General features: G+C 47.8%; 1 long non-coding RNA gene across 3 annotated transcripts in view; it reads right to left on the bottom strand.

Annotated features, from left to right (window-relative positions):
• LOC144107050 (uncharacterized) overlaps positions 1-17984 on the bottom strand; it is a 59580-nt gene that overhangs the window by 15247 nt on the left and 26349 nt on the right. The window lies entirely within an intron of this gene.

Here is a 17984-nt window from a genome sequence, read left to right as displayed (position 1 = left end):
CACAGTCGCCGCAGAAAAAGATTAGCACAGTGATGTCACCTGAGCGACAAAAATCGCACCTTGCGACCGGCGCAGCGCCACGCTTCGCGCACACACCTGGCAATTTTGTGATCGGCTTGTTCGTAAGTGCAGCGCCGAGCGTTGCTATCTGCTGCTCCCGTTACACGTCACAGTGCTAATCACAGTGGCGGTCACGTTATCGGGTAGCAGAGTGCCCTTTTACGTCAACTACAACGCAGGGGAAATGCCGTGCTACATTTACAAAAAACGACACCAGCCTGCTACGGGATTGGGGAGGGAGGGAGACACAGGGCCGACTTTCACCCCATACTGAAGGTAACGAGATGTGAACTCTGCAGGATACGGGATCCTGTGGAGGAACATGAATGTTTAGTGGGCTATTCAGTGTCTAACGGTGAACAGAAGACCAACTCGAACCTTTGCGAGCAGAATTTCAAGCTCCACACATATTAAGAGGAGGTATGCGGAGAAGTTGCGTGACCTCAGAGTTGCAAAGGACAGGGAGTCAAGGCCCAGGACACTGTTCGAGGCGGGCGCAGCCGGCGGCCAAAGATCAAGCAGCCACTCACGGTCGGTCAGCTGGGCGCTAGCCGACAGAAGCAGAGGCGGATCGATGGAACGATGGAAGGAAAAGACCACGGAGAAAAGTGCAGAAAAGGTGAGCTGGGAAGCGTGAGTTACCTCGGTTCTTTAGTTGTAAGGAAGAATAATGAATGTAGAGAACTGAGAAAAAACGGAAAAATCTCAGACATGCAGCCTGGGAGAACATGAAGGAGAAAATGGGGGTATCACTTTATCCTGTAGACTACAGTTGAGTGCAACAAGAGCAACACGAAGAGGGGGGCAGCCACAATTACAAATTGGGATACAGTCAGGGAGTGCAGGAGCGGAAAGGAGGAGCATAGCATTGAAGAATACGAGGCACGGGCGAAAACGTTTCTGGAGGACGTGGAAACTCACACCAAAAAGATTAAGACATCGGAGGACTTTCCGGCCATTGACCCTCATTTACTGCATCTATGGGAAGCCAGGAGAGGTCTCACAAAAAGGTGAAGGAGGCGAAATTTAAACAGGAAACTAAATAGTAGCAAAGCTTGCCGTGCACGCGTAGCAGTATGCCTCGAATTTGGCCAAGGCTAACTTGCACAACCTCTGCGACGATTTAAATGGCAGAGTTGACCTCTAGATAACCTGGTCTATACTGAAATGACTGATGGACCCAGGAAAGAGCGAAACAGAGACAAAGAAAATCTGTTAAAGGCCATACTTAACTTCAAGGGGAGTGAAAGGAAGCTCATTTAGTAACTTAAAAGGAGATACATACAATAGGAGGGTGTCGGTGTGGACATGGCTGAACACACGGGCACACAGAATGAGGAAATGGACAACGAGATCACAACCTGGGAGGTGCGTGCTGCAGTCGTAGACATGAGGAGGGATACCGGGCCTGGCGGAGATTGGGTTACCACCAAAATGCTAGCTAACTTGGACGACTAGAAGTTGGAGGCTATCACGAAATTTTTAACAAATGCTTGCCGGAATGATATGATTCCTGAGTAATAGAAGACGGCAGAAGTTTTGTTTATTCCGAAACCCGGTAAAGAGACTGATATCGATAATTTAAGGCCAATGTCGCTAACGCCGTGCATCAGCAAGTTGATAGAAAAAGTTAAATATAAAAGAATTTACAGACATTTAGATAAAAGGGTCATTTTCCCAAAAATGATGAATGGATTCAGACTAAACTTTTCGACTTAATACGTAATTCTTCAGATAAAAACAGAAATAAACGACAAGACTAGAAGCTATCTGACTAGGGCATCTATAGCACTAAATCTCAAAAGTGAATTTTACAATGTCGAACATGATATCATACTGAAAAATCTATAGCTCTGCAATTGTGGTGGTAGGATGTATAGTTACATCAAAGAATTTCTCTCCAACCGAAGAGTTAGGCTCAATGTCAGAGAAGTCAGGTCAGAGTTCACGTGGCTGGAAAGTAGGGGCACATTGCAGGGGGCAGCGCTGTCCCCTTTGCTCTTCAACACTGCACTATTAGGACTACAGAGTAGGTTTGACCGCATACAGGGTGTCAGGTAGGCACTGTATGCTGACAACATTACGAACTGGACCTCCGGAGGATGATTTGTGAGCATGCAGAAAAGACTACAATATGCGGCGGATGCCGTGCAAGAGCACGCCAAAAGGTGTGGACTCCAATGAACACCCAAGAAATCAGAGTTACTAATATTTAGGAAGAAAGAAGACTCTGACCCTGTTGTAGTATTTTCTGGGGGAGCGCAAATGCTAGAGGTGTCACGTGCGAAAATCTTAGGTCTGTGAGTAGGCCCCAATGGCAACAATGGAAATAATTAGACGATTCAAAGCAACAGCTGAGGAAGTGGCGAGAATTATTGGTAGGGTATCGGACCACAAGCATGTACTTAAAGAAAAATAAGCTATAAAGTTAATACACACTTTCATTGTGACCAGAATAGCTTACACAGCACGTTATCTGAAATGGAAGAAAAGTGAGCAGAACAAGCTGGACGTCATAGTCAACAAAGTATATAAAAGAGCACTTGGCATCCCGGTCAATGTAGAAACAGAAAGATTACATTTTTACTACCCTTTTCTACTGCTCTGTCCTCAACAGCAAGCGTAAAATGGCGGCCACCAGGTGAAACGTCTCGCCAAAACCAATCTGGTAGATGCTTACCGCAGTGGGATGACACTGTTTTGTGAGGAAATTCTTAGACAGTCGAGCTCAAAGTCTTTCTGCTATATTCATGAACTGAGAGATGAAGCTGTCACTATGTACGGTGTAACATGAAGGGTGGTTCACTGAAGAGTTTACATTATTTTTAAAAAGAAGTTATTTGTGCTAGAAGAGCGATTTTTTCAGCAAAGCATTGTCAACGGTGTAGTATACCAGAATATGCCTAAGACATGCTAACTAGCTGGCTCTTAACTAATATAAAAAATTAACTTTTTAATTGTTACCACTTGGCTTGTTAATTATTGAGAGGTGTGTAGCCCACCGGCAGTAATGCCCATATCACTTTTTAGAACTTTGAAATTGTGGTTACGTTCAGCGCTGTGGCCCAGCAAATTTTAGCTTTATTTGCGAGTTATGTGCACTGGAGAGGTTGCTTTGCCTGCAAGCTCCTTAAAAGCGCATGTATATTGATGCCATGTAGACAAAAAATTTTTTTGGCCACAGCGCCGAAGGTAACCGCGTTTTCGAAATTCTAAAAACTGATATGAATAATATTTATACACGCTACACGCCTCTGAATAATTAAAACCCCTAACAGTAAAAGTTAACAAGTTAGCTATTGAATATTAGATAAGCGGCCTGCTAGTTGGCACGTTCTAGATGCATTCTGATGTACTACATCATTGACTATGCTATTCCGAAAGTAGCGTTCTTTTCTCTCCAAAAACCTATATTGTGAAACTAATTGTAAAGTCTTGTTAAACACCCTGTCTAGTCATATCTTTGGTGGACATTGACAATGTAGAGCCTAGGAATTGAATGCCGCAGCAAATGAATTCGTTGTAGCCACTGCAGAGGCCAAGCTGTCGATAACGGACAAATATCTGATATTAATCCAAAAGTGGTGTAGAGAACAACCTGCATTCTACCGTAACAGTGCCAGGAATGGAGAAAGTAATTTGGATACCAAAATTGTTTTTCCTAATAGCCAGGGCTACCATTTTTGTTCACTTCTTTTTTGTTAACCCTTTATAGTACGACAACGAGAAAGGCACCTCTGATCACATATAAAGAGCAATCAAATAGCGAAAATAAAATACTTACTCCGACTGCACCGCTAAAATTTTTTCCAACATTCTTGCGATAGCTGACGATGCTTGTTCTTCTATGATCGCCATTTGTTCATGGTATGGCTTAACGCGCTCGTAGAGCTCTTCTAGTGCCACCGAAAAAGAAAACTGGGACCTGAATTTCGAAACAAAGTGCAACATAAACAAATGCACATGCTACATAACTGGAAATCTACGACTGCTAGTCCCTCATAAACTACTATTACTTAGGGTTAGCTGTTTTAATTGAGGAAGCCAGGGAAGATTTATAGACAACTCTTTTAGGGGGCAGTGCCATTTGCACCCTACAATCGTTTAACGTTATGGTGTGTTTTGAGGCATCTAAACAACTTTCTAAAAACACAGGAGATTTTGACAAATTCATTATCTCCTACGAGCATGCTGCATTGAAAAGGAATATATTTGCAGTAAAACTGCGAAAACTTTTTCCTGAGTTTCTTGACTTTTGTGCACTAAAGTGAGATGCATTTTATTGTGAGCTCATCTTCACATCCTTCAGTGATTGGTTTACTTGTTTCATAAGATGAATTTTTCAGATTCTTATGCCCGCTGCGAAGGTGACACAAAGTGACTTCAATGCGGCGTACTTGTCTACATGACTTTCATTCTTCTACGATTGGCTTAACCAGGTGGTGATTGTTGCTTATTTAGTTGTCTCATGAAGTCTTGCATATTTCTTTCAATTTACTTTATATGAACCAAACACAATCTTTATGAGGCATGCTTACTTGTTTTATTTTATCATTACGGGCTCGTGCGGCCCATGCATCAGCCCTCTCCTTTCGGCCGAGCTTATGCTACATTATGTATTGTCCCTATTAAGAGTTTAACGGCATTTCTAGAGTGTAGTGTTGTGCCCATAATAATCTTTTCAATGTTGTTCTTCAGTAGTTTTTTCTGCAGCCACAGCAATGGCGCAACACTGCAGTGAGAACTGACGCTCACGGATGAAGCTTTATTATTGTCTGCCATTTTCCTTGTGTTACTGCACTCCCAACGGGGAGTGCTGTTTAACAACCACCGATGTGAGACCTTGTGTAATTCTCATTCTTCATTCAGTGCGAGAAAGTCCTGCAGCATATAATCCTGTGAGGTTTACTTTTTGTAAATGTGTGTTAGCGTCAAGTCGTGTACAGTACGAAAGTGTACAAAGGCGGCAGCGAGCGAGCTCTTCCGGCGATATTCGACCGTCCGTTCATTATAGCTACTTCTTGGCATTTTTCTTCATAGCGAAAGTGGAATGGTCCGATGGCTAGGTGTTTGTTGGGGAACGTGATTTTGATGTCCACTTAGTAACAGATGTTTTGGCGTGGAACACGGTGGAAGAAAGAGAGGTTCTTGGACGCGGCAGCGCTATGGTGCCAGAGTGGCCACTTTGGTCGGTCGGTCGGTCGGTCGGTCGGTCGGTTGGTCGGTCGGTCGGTCGGTCGGTCGGTCGGTCGGTCGGTCGGTCGGTCGGTCGGTCGGTCGGTTGGATGGATGGATGGATGGATGGGTGGATGGATGGATGGATGGATGGAGGCTGAACCCTTTAAATTAGGCGGTGGCTCAAGCCACCTAGCCATGACATCAAATTTTACTCTTGTCTTGATTTTAGCCACCAGAGAGATAACCTTTGCTTGGTTATTCTACCCGCTAAAGATCTACTTTCCCTTCGCAGTCCTTAAACCCCAATGCCTTGGATAAATCAGCCCCGCTGCTTTCTACTGTAGGATGAAGCCCTTTACAAAAAAGTGTCAAGTGTTCAGCCGTTTCCTCGTCCTCTGCGCACGCAACGCCCAACGTGTCTATCTCGTGGTTGGTACCTGACTCTATGTGTCTTAGCCCGCAAAACTCCCGTCCTGGCCTCAAACAACAAAAAGCTTCCCCTACAATTGTCAGATATTTTCTTTGGCAATTTCTTGCTTAGAGATCCTGCATGTTCCCAGTGTCGATTCCGTCAGCATCCTTGTTTTCCACAGAGCTCCCTGTTTATTTAACCTTTTTCTTAACCGATAATTGCTGATTTGCCCCAAATTTCTGTCCAGATATTTGCTTATCGATTTTCTAGTTCGCTTTCTCCATTTCGTGTCAACAATCCTTAAGATATCTGAAAACTTTCCTAGCCCACTGCTTTTCCCCCATTTTTCTCAATCGCTCCTCAAATGCCATTTTACCGCTAGCTTCTCTGCTCTCAAACGACGCCCATCCCATATCACCCTGTACCCCCTGATATGGTATATTGTCATGTGCTCCCAAAGCTAGCCTCCCTACGCCGCGTTGTTTGATTTATAACCTTGCTTGAACATCTGGTCTCATGAACACGACCTGATTACCGAAAGTCAGGCTAGGAACCATCACCCCTTTCCAGATTCCCCTTACCACTTCATACATATTGTAATTACACAGTGCCCTATTTTTCATGACAGCTGCATTCCTACTAGCTTAATTCATTGCATATTTTTCAGGCTCTGTCAGATACTCAGCACCGTTATTAATACATACCCTGAGATACTTGTACTCATCCACTACTTCTATCGTGAACTCTTGTATTCTATGCTCGCCGCCCTCATCATTAAATATGACTGCAGATTTATCTATACTTTACTTGAAACCTAATCAATCTGTCTCTGTACCACATATGTCTCTCAACTTCTGCAAATCTTCCTTGTTTTCAGCCATTAGTAGTATATCATCTGCACATATTTGTCCCGGTAATGACTGTGTGCTCGGAAGAGAGCGCCGTCGCTAGGGACAGCACGACTTCAGGGGTTTTGGTTTGGTTTGAACACCCGCATAAAACTTTTGCGACGTCAGTCTCTTTTCAAAGGGCCCAACCTTCATGCATGCCTATTTTTTTATTTAAAGATCTACTTCTGAGCAAGTAGAAGCTTACATATAGTTTACTATCCAAGTAACTTCTAATACCTCTCCCAATCGAATTGGCACCACAGGCGCATGCAGCGATCTGTTGCCTCGTCTGGCTAATTCAAGGATCGTTTTATGACATCAGCCATCAAAAGCAATTCCTGACTGTGGTCGGCAGCTCAGCTAACAACCAGATATATGGCGCTGTGCTGCACACTCTCGCCCGTTTCCTTCGATTGCAACTGCAGAGACAAGCTTTGATCCTCTATCTTGGATCTTTAAAGATGAATTTGCCTACTGAAGGAAGTGAATATTGTCACCGACAAACGTAGAGGACGCGGGAAGCACAACCATTTACTCAGGCGAGGCTTACCGAACCGCCGCGCACATTCGAGAGAAAGAAGACGTTCGGCCACGCGCTGGGTGACAGGTTAGGCCATAAGGTGGCGCCGGCAGAATGCCAGCAATGTAGCATTGCCCCCCTCCCTTCCAAGAGGCATCGACTCGATGCCGCACGCGAGGGGGAAAACATACGTAAGACTTCCAGTTAGCGGCGCGATTGTCTTTGTGGAAAGGAGCTAAGGGAAGCAATACGTCTTCATTCGCGCCACGTGGAATACTTCGGACTTCGGTTGTCGAGACGACCGGACAGTTCGTTGAGGAAGCACCCCGTAGGTCACCGCGCTGAGGCGGCGTTACACCTGGTATGGACCAAATTAACGGCGAAAATGCTTCTCAGACCGCCCTCGCAAACGGATCGGACTCCACACCCAGACTTGGTCACCGGGTGTGTAAATCATCTCCCTGCGGCGGAGGTTGTAGCGCTCGGCGATTTGTTATGGTTGGCACCAGATTCACTGTCGAGCAACTTGGCGAGCGGCTCCGGCGTCACGAACAAATTGTTCAGCGTCTACGACAGAAGAGGGAGTAGGATCCGGAGTAGGATTCATGTCGTCCAGCATGGTCAAGGCTTCGCGACCGTGCACCAAATGGAACGGAGTGAAGCGCGTCGTTTCAGCACAGTGTTGTACGCGAACGTGATGTAAGGCAGTATCCGGTCCCAGTTCGCATGGTCATCGTCGACATATATAGAAAGCATATCGGCAATTGTCTTGTTAAACCGCTCAGTCAGTCCGTTTGTTTGCGGATGGTAAGCTGTAGTCTTGCGATGGTTGGTGCCACTGAGTCGAAGTACATCGCTCGTAGTGCCGACGTAAACGCGGTTCCCCTGCCAGTTTATACGACTGTTGGGACTCCGTGACGAAGCACAATGTTGCGAATTAAAAAATGTGCAACTTCGGCGGCAGTGCCACGGGGAAGGGCCTTGGTCTCACAGTAGCGGCTAAGATAGTGGCAACAGCAATATACCGGTTACCCATGGAAGACGCCGGAAATGGGCCGAGTAAGTCCATGCCGACCTGTTGAAATGGGAGGCGCGGGAGATCGATAGGCTGCAGAAGCCCGGCTGGTTTAGTCGGTGGCCTCTTCCGGCGCTATCACGACAGGTTCGCATGTAACGGTGGACAACAGCAGCAAGCCTGGGCCAGTAGTACTTGTGGCGTATGCGCGCTAACGTGCGGGAAAACCAGAGGTGGCGCGAGAGAAGGTCGTCGTGGCACGCACGCAGAACTTCGTCACGAAGCGTTGTAGGCACTACAAGCAGATAGACAGTGTCCGTTGGGCCGTAGTTCTTTTTGTAGAGGACACCATCACGCAAGCAAAACGATGAAAGTCCGCGCTTGAGTCGAGGTGGTGATGGAGTGGTTCCTTCGAGGTACTCGATGAAGGGCAGCAGTTCGGAGTCGTCCCTATGTTGGCGGGCAAGGGTGGATGTTGTGACAGCACCGAGAAAAGCCGAATCGTCGTCGGACTCGTCCGCGGGGCAGAGAATAGGAGCGCGGGAGAGAGTCAGCATCACTGTGTTTCTGGCCGGACTTGTGCACGATGGTGACATCAAATTCTTGTAACCGAAGGCTCCATCGAGCAAGCCGCCCCGAGCGATCTTTCAGGTTCGCCAGCTAACACAGTGAATGATGGTCGCTCACGACCCGAAACGGGCGGCCATACAAGTACGGTCGAAATTTCGTAACTGCCCACAGCACAGCCAGACATTCCTTTTCCGTGGTGGAATAATTGACTTCGGAACGGGATAAAGTGCGACTGACGTAAGCAATCACGCATTCTAGACCATCCTGTCGCTGAACAAGGACCGCAACGAGACTAACGTTACCAGCATCAGTGTGCAGTTCCGTGTCGGACTCTTCGTCGAAGTGGCCAAGCACAGGCGCACATTGGAGACGGGACTTGAGTTCCGTGAAGGCTCCTTCCTGGTCCTCGCCCCAGAAGAAGGGTTCAGCGTCTTTCTTCAGGCGGGTCAGAGGCTGTGCTATCTTGGAGAAATTGCGAACAAACCGGCGATAGTACACGCAGAGGCCCAAGAAACGACGCAGGCTCCGTTTGTCTGTTGGCTTGGGGAAGACAGCTACGGCAGCCGTCTTTTCGGGGTATGGACTAATACCTCGAGAGCTGACAATGTGGCCAAAAAACTTTAACTGATGAACCGCAAAGTGGCGTTTTTCTCGTTTGAGAGAGAGACCAGCGGAACGTATGGCCTCGAAAATAGCACGCAAACTTTGCAGGTGCTCATCGAACGTGACAAAGAAGATCACGACATCGTCGTGATATGCGAGGCACGACTGCCATTTCAGGCCAGACAGCACGGTGTCCATCATTCGTTGGAATATGGCAGGGGCCGAGCACAAGCCAAAAGGGAGCACCTTAAACTCGTACAAACCATCGGGAGTAATAAAGGCGGTCTTCTCTCGGTCGCGTTCGTCGACCTCTATTTGCCAATACCCACTGCGGAGGTCAAGGGAAGAAAAGTAAATGGCATGGCGCAGGCGGTCTAGGGAGTCATCAATGCGTGGCAGAAGATACACATCCTTTTTCGTGACGTTATTGAGGCGTCTGTAATCCATGCAGAACCTGAGGGTGCCATCTTTCTTCGTGACGAGGACAACAGGCGATGCCCAGGGGCTCGTCAACGGTAGTATGACGTCGTCCTGGGTCATTTGGGTAACTTGATGACGGACGGCATCACGTTCTTTTGAAGACGCGCGATAAGGGCGCTGGCATAGTGGTCTTTGATCGTCAGCAACGATAATTCGGTGCTTGGAAAGCGGCGTCTGTCGCGCCTTGGAAGTTCATGCAAAACAGTTGCGGAAGGAAAAGATGAGGCTTTCCAAGCAACGTTTCTGACTGGCCAAGAGGTGCGGGTTTAAGTCGGTCGGAATGCCTGTAGACGTTGCATCGTCGATGTCTGATGTGGTGGACAAATAGCACTGTCTGGAACACTCTCCAAGCTCGTAAAAATAAATGATGACCGCTGTCTTCGTTAAATGCTGTGGTTCACGTGTAAAGTTGGTGACTAAGATGTCCGTGCGAACATTGGCAAATTCTACTAGGCCTCGAGCGACACAAACTTGCCGAGCGAGTAGCAGCGACACGTTCGCTTCAGCGATGCCACGAGTGCCAGTGCTGTCATTACACTCGACAGTGACGAACTTGCTGGCTCGCGGAGGGATTGGTATGTGGTCATCACATACGCGCAACATTACTCTGGTGGGCTCGGTGTTGGTGTCAACGGCTCGCTGGGCGGAAAAAGATACCATAAGCTCCCGAAGGTCGATGACCGCATCATGCTCTTGAAGGAAATCCATGCTCAGAATGAGATCTTTTGAACAGTCACGTAATACGGCAAAGGAGCCCGTGAAAGTAGGAACGCTGATCTGGATGCGACAGGTGCAGACACCGATCGGCGTCACTACATGGCCACCGGCGTTGCGGATCACGGGTCCACACCAAGGCGTCTGAACCTTACGGAGGGTTGTGGCGAGCTGCCTGCTCATCACAAAAAATCAGCACCGGTATCGAAGAGTGCGGTCACTTCAGCAGCAACTAATCATTCGCAGCACGTCCGATCGGGTCGTCGCCGCTCGGGCCGTCGCGTCAAATTGTCGGGTGGAGGCTGTTGACTCTGTGCAGTGGCGGCGGGCCTACCCTTGAGGACACCGTCTTCAGTTTTCCCGGCGAGGGAACGTGCCTCTGAACCGACCAGAGGATAAGGGCCGACTGGGCGAGGCAAAGCGCCTCGGGGACGGCGATCGCGATTTGCACCGCTGCGAGGTGGGGGCAGCACCTGAGTGGACAGGTACCACTCTGTGTCCTGCGGTCTTTGACCATAGCGCGGTCGAGGTGCGTCCGGTGGGAATCCTCTCAAACGCAACCGCCGGTACGGGCGATTCCGCAGAATATGGCCGGTCTCCCCGCAGTGGTAGCAGAGCGGGCGATTGTTGGATGTTCGCCATACGTGCGCTTTGCTGAAAGGAGGGCACAGGTCCTGCTGCTGCTCGACGGGACGCAGGTAACGATGGGGTGGTCGTGGTTCGGCAACGGGGCGAAACGCTTGCGGCGCGGGGGCAGGTCGGCGCAGGGCATCGCTGTAGGACATCACGTGCGGCCCCGACAGTGGTGTTGGTGGTGGCTGCACCGCTCACCGAATTTCGTCACTGAGGACATCGCCTGTTGAAGGTATGCTTGCCAACGGAGCATCCAAGTGGAGGTGTCGCAGTTCTTCGCGAACAATGCTCCGCACAAGCTCTCGCAGCGCCTCATCCCCGGGGCCAGGCAAGGACGTGCAGTAGTGAGCGGCGGCTACATTTGCCTGACGGCCGTATTGGGCACTCCGTTCCTGCACTGAACGTTCCATGCTCGTAGCTTCCTTGGTGAAAGCGGCCACGGTTCTCGAAGGGTCGCGCATGAAGCCAGCAGACAGCTGCTCGTTTACCCCATGCATAAGGTGCCGCACCTTTGTAGCTTCGGGCATTGCTGGGTCGGCCCGATTGAAGAGGCGGGTCATGTCCTCAATAAACATGGCCGCGCTCTCGTTGGACTGCTGTGACTTGGAGCGAAGGGCATTTTCAGCATTTTCCTTTCGCTCGTTCGAGCAGAACGTGGCGAGCAGCTCACGGCGAAAAGCAGCCCAGTTAGAAAAGGATGCCTCGTGGTTTGTGGGACTGCATCAAAAATCCAAAGGAAGCAAGATCAAGAACAATCCCGCCGCGGCTGGAGGCAGCCGCGAAGAGCAACGACCAAGACCAACAGCTATAGGCCGTCCAGCATGTCCTTGGGGCGCTTGAAAGGCAGGGACTCAGCGAGCCGGCAACGGCGAGCGGAGACCCGCGCCAAGTAACGGCAACCTTGTAGATGACGTAGGCCCTCGTCGGGGCCCGCGAGCGCCCAACTGCAGGCGCCAATGAAGTTTGCTCCAATCCAATCCAATCGTTGTTCTCGAACCACGTTTTCGCCAAGTCTTGCAGTGCGAAATAAACATTCATCAGCTTTCGCTCGTCGTCCCATTGGTGGAACGCAGCAACACGGTCAAAACTGGCCAACCAATCTTCAACATCCCCGAATCCCCATGGAAGGATTGTGGCGACCGAGGTGCGAGAAGCACGAACGGCTGGGCACTGCCGGAGTACTGACCTGTCTGGCTGCCAGTGGTAGAAGTCATAGCTCGCACAGGCCTTTTCAGTGGCTCAAACTCGGGTTACAGGTTTCGCAGGCGACGGCTGGTTTCGTGGACAGGTGTGGCGTTCACGCGTCGGGGAGAAGCGTCAAAGATTTCTACTGGGTCAGCGTACATTGAATCGTACCCCGCACGGCTCCACCAAATGCCACCGACAAACGTAGAGGACGCGGAAAGCACAACCGTTTACTTGGGCGAAGCTTGCCGAACAGCCGCGCATATTCGAGAGAAAGAAGACGTTTTGTACTGTTTTGTATCTAGTAGCAGTAGCGGCTATGCGTCGTGCAAGGAGCTCATATACCGCTCTACAGCCTTACCGAAGACGGAACTCGCCTGGAAATATTGCTAAAGGCTATTCCCCGTAGTGATCATGTTCACCAGTCCACTGACTACGTGTACAGAAGGCATTTTGACAGTGATATTGCATGCAACGGAAGCTTTTTTCCGAAAACATGCTGCAAAGCCTAATGCATAGAACCTGATCAGCATCGCCGAAACGCTTGATAAGCATCGCATGGTGTTTCCATGCGCTGAGAACAAAGCGGATATAAAAGCACATCTAAATTACTATGTTAGTCTAAGACGAAATAATTCAGGAATCAAAAGAGGATCTGCAAGCAGCCAGTGGGCAGCTTGAAGCTCGCGGTCACTACTCTTCTCGCAGCAGAAGCGTCAAATGTGAAAGACGATCTTGGCTCAAAGAGACGTCCGTCGAATGTTCAAGTGAACGTCCACCTCCCGCGTGTTCTGCGAGGCTACAAATTTCCAGCAGCGCATGATAACGCGAAGCCGAAGAGCTGCGGAGCAGCTTTGGTAGAATTGATGGCATGTGCTAGCGCTGATAGCTGATACGGATCAAGCTAGTCACACGGTATCCAGGAGTTGGCCAAAAACACTGAGGTTCTCCTTGTGTTTCACTTCTAGCTATTCTTAAACGATATCAGCGACCTGCTTCTTATAGTTCCCGGTCAAAAAAAACAATTGAAAGGATTGAGTTTCCAACTGGTTCCAGATAGAAATGTGTTGCAGATAACTAGTCAAAATGGAATCCCAATTAGAACTGGTGAGCCCAGTTTGTCTCAGTAATCGCATCTAATTATTCTGTTCAAATCCGCCCAATGTATCCACGTGAAAATTTGCATATCGGACAAAAAGGCATAGCTAATATGGTTTTTATAATAGGAGCTATCAACAGCTTAGCGTACGAAATTGTATTTATCGTCTGCACTCTAACCGCGCACAAACTGAAATGAGAAACCGTGCTTAATAGGCAAGTGCTACTGCCCAAGCATGTGAGTCCCTTCAATATCGATCTTACCTTACAATGTTACCTTCAATACCGTTCTCAATGCATTGTAATAACTGGACACTCATCTACCGTCAAACCGGTTAAACTAGGTGTTCCGCGAGGGAGCATCCTAGGTCCGTTTCTATTTGTTTTATATATAAACGACGTAATTAGCAACGACCCCAGTGGAAAGTACATAATTTACGCTGATGACCCAAGCTTATTCTTTCCAGACAGTTTTGGGCCGGATTTGTCTTCTCATGCTAATCGAACACTTAACCTGGTTAGCACCTAGGCAGCAAGAAATGAATTAAAATTAAATATTGCAAAAACTAAGTTTGTTATGTTCCATCCAAGAAATAAAATTTATTGATTACCACCAATTGTCATTGACTGCGAAGAGGTAGAGGTTGTTCAGGGTGTCAAGTCTCTCTGTGTTATTTTTGTAGCGATAGCTACACTGCGCCAGCCACTTCGCGAGGTCGCGTGACTGCGCGCTGAGCCGTGGCACCTCCACTCCGCCAGCTGTGCGCATGCGCGGAGTGACTTCATAGCCTGCAGCTGGTGCGCCCTCCGCGCGCCTCGCCGCTGCACCGACGACGGAGCAGACGCCGCCCGCCTCGTCAGTTGCGCGCATGCGCGAATTGACATCAGGGCACACAGCTGGTGTGCGCGCCACGCGCCTAGATTATGCTAGCTTTTCGAGCCTTCAGAGTGGCAGCGCCTTGGCCACCGTGGCAGCTGGAGAGTGGAGAGGGCAGAGAGTGTATCCACGTCCAGGGACGAAGATGAACAAGGAACGGCGAGCTAAACGCAGCGGCAAGACTGACTTTGTAATTCGACTGAGCGAGTTCCATTCGGCCAGCTGTAGCTATCGCGTCACCGCAGGTTTAACGAGAGCTAAACCACAGCCATTTTTTTCTTAACATTTTCTTAGGATACTCACATAAATGATCTCATCAAAAAACTTTCGAAAACTATTGGTCTCATGCGCAGACATTATTTCACACTTCCAAGAGCAGTTAATATTATGCTTTACAACTGTTTATTCTCATCAAAACTTAACTACAGCGCACTTCTTTGGGGAGCCACTACGAAAGACATAATTCATGAGCTTCATTTGCTACAAAAAACATGCCATCCCCACAATTTGAAAAACGTCCTTTTTAATTCGTCGTACGCAGGCGATGCACAAGCTGTTAATATTGTCAGCGTAGAATCTATGTATGACTATAGGCTTTCTACGCAAAGCATAGTAGAAAGAACCAAAGGAATGACACTTTGAAATTACTGGCAAATCTTGAAGAACACACGCCTATGTGCCCAATTGCCAACCTTGAAGAATGGAAATTCAGCAAATGCCGTACAGGATATTTTAAAAATTTTCAAGTTAAGGCTGACAACATTGCTAAATGATTTCGCGGGGACAGCAATATAGATTTTGAGTATATTTCATTGAAGGGCCTGCAGAATAAATATGTATCGGACTGAAATGTCCCCAAGTTTTAAATTTCGACACTCTTTGCGCATTTACTTTTTTGCTGTGCTCTTTATTGGTGATGTTTCTGGATAATGTTTTATGTATGTGTAAACGGGTGTACGCTTCACCATGCTAACTAAAATTTCAGTGCAGTGCGCTTTATTTTCATGTATGCTCATGTTTCACTTATGTGTGCTCTCCTATCGGACCCATTTTATTGTTTATTATTAATCACTGAAGCATGGAGCTGCACACTGCTTGCCATGTAATGGGGTACGGGCCTTAGTCAAGCCCGTGCCCCAAACATCCCTGAGATGTTGAATAAACATTGCATTGTACTGTATTGTATTGTATGGTATTTATAAATGGGGTATATAAGTTAAAGCAGAAGTATTCTTTGGATGCACGTACTGAGCTTGTGCTATTAGTGTTTAAATAAGTGCATCTTGTCTGTGATGCTTGGCATATCTGTTGGTCATCATTTCCATGAAAGGATGTAATTTCATTTTGAATTTCCTGACAATAGTGTTGATTCGCACCAGCCAAAGTGTCTGACCACAGTCCTCAAAAATCAGTTTTCTTTTTCCCCATTAATAAAATGCCCGCTAAGTTCTGGAAATATTTGTCACATTATCTAATTTACGCAATTTATTTTCAGGTACATTTTGTGAGAGCCGCCGCCGCGGCGGTTCACTGAATATGGCGCTCGGCTCATGACCCGAAATATGTGAGATTGATTCAGGCCCCGGCGGTCTAATTTCGATGGAGGCGAAATTCTAGAGGCCCACCTACTGCCCGGTGTCAGTGTACGTTAAAGAACCCCAGGTGGTCGTAATTTCCGGAGCCCTTCTCTACAGCCTCGCTCATAGCCTTTGTCGCTTTGGGACGTTAAACCCCAATCAAACCAAATTAAACATATTTTGTAAATATTTGGCGGATGCTATAACTGCCGATTCGGTCTAATGGGTCCAAATGGTCGGGTAATTATATAAGAGAGCTGAAACCATCTGGACTGTTACATCGGTTTCAGTTAAAACTACCAATAATTTTTTGCTTGGTTGAGATTACGTTTCTTAAAATAAAAGGAGAAATAATGACTACACCCTGCCCCACCGCTGTGGCTCAGTGGTTAGGGCGCTCGACTACTGATCCGGAGTTCCCGGGCTCGAACCCGAAAGCGGCGGCTACGTTTTTATGGAGTAAAAACGCTAAGGCGCCCATGTGCTGTGCGATGTCAGTGCACGTTAAAGATCCCCCAGGTGGTCGAAATTATTCCGGAGCCCTCCACTACGGCACCTCTCCCTTCCTTTCTTCTTTCATTCCCTCCTTTACCCTTCCCTTACGGCGCGGTTCAGGTGTCCAGCGATATATGAGACAGATACGGCGCCATTTCCTTTCCCACCAGAACCAATTATTATTATGACTACACCCTTAACTGTGTTCAAATCCAGGTGTTGATTACTACCCCCTTCAGCTCGTGCCATAGAACGAGACATGTGACAGCTGGAGCAAAAGCATGGCTTGAACATGTTTGCAGTTCTGCACTTCTCAAGTGCTCTAGTATTCATCTGAATGCATGTTCCACAGCACTCATTTGAGCGCTTTCAATCCGTGCCATTACATTAACCATGTTTCTCCTAAACATCATTCACAGTCGAATGCAGTATGCGCAGAGAAGACAGCTGTTGTACCATCAATTAAGCTGTCACTCACGCGGTCTGCAGTCAAATTACAATCCAGTATGTCGCCAGAGATATAAGCGCACACCTCTCCCAGCAAGAAGAACCGTTTCAAGCAGGCGATTGTCTTATATGCATCGAAATCAAGCGCTGCGCCAGGCGTGCCCATAAAAGCGACAGCGAAACGAGCGACAGAAAAAGTAGGGGATATTTAACCACCACCTGAGAGGTGTGACGCGATAGCGTTAATAGCTAATGACCATGCGGAACTGGTTATTTTCATTATACATTCAAGTTCGCTGGGCAGCCGCCGCTGTGGCCGAGTGGTTATGGCGCTCGGCTGCTGGCCCGAGAGACGCGGGTTCAATCCTGGCCGCGGCGGTCGATTTTCGATGGAGGCGAAATTCTAGAGGCCCGTGTCTGTGCGATGCCAGTGCACGTTAAAGAACCCCAGGCGGTCGAAATTTCCGGAGCCCTTCACTACGGCGTCCCTCATAGCCTGAGTCGCTTTGGGACGTTAAACCTCCATTAACCAAAGCAAATCAAGTTTGCTGGGAGTACTCATACCACTCCTCGCCAGAGGTGGGCAAATTCCTTCATTTTTACTTTTCCTTCCTTACTCTCACTTTTGAATTCACGGCCTTCCCTCACCCTCGCCCTCATTTTTAAAAGTTATCCGGCCCTCACTCGCCCTCACCCTCACACCATCGGCGCTCCGTGACCCTCACCCTCACTGACAGTTATTTTAAACTTCTAGTTATATTTCAAGTCTGCAGCTTCTGACGATATTATTGAGTAATAAAAATACAAGGCACACCCTCAAGGCTCTCTTGGACGAGAGGCTAGATGCTTATACTACTATGTATGATCGGATATGGGTGCGTGAGCTTTTTGGGCTAAAATGTGAGACAAAACCGAGACACTTACCAGTTGAGCCCTAAAATATCGCTCTGCCTTTACTTCTGTCACGCAATGCAAGCATACATGTGCCCTGCACTTAGAAAATTTTGTTATCTATATTTTATTTTGATTATACTGCAATCCCCACTGCAGATTTTAGCAGGGTGGGATACAGAGAAGTAAACACATTGTAATATCACAGGCAATGAAAGCAAGAACAAAGTAGAATAACGTAGCTTTAAAATTTAGGAAAATAAGCACACACAACATATTTTTAAACAATACTGGAAAGAAATGTCGACATATATGATTTTGAAAAGTGGTGATTGGTTA

The sequence above is a fragment of the Amblyomma americanum genome, chromosome 1, assembly GCF_052857255.1.
Source record: "Amblyomma americanum isolate KBUSLIRL-KWMA chromosome 1, ASM5285725v1, whole genome shotgun sequence".
Lineage (NCBI taxonomy): Eukaryota > Metazoa > Arthropoda > Arachnida > Ixodida > Ixodidae > Amblyomma > Amblyomma americanum.
The sequence above is the reverse complement of the archived record's forward strand: the minus strand, read 5'-3'. Positions and strand labels throughout refer to the sequence as shown.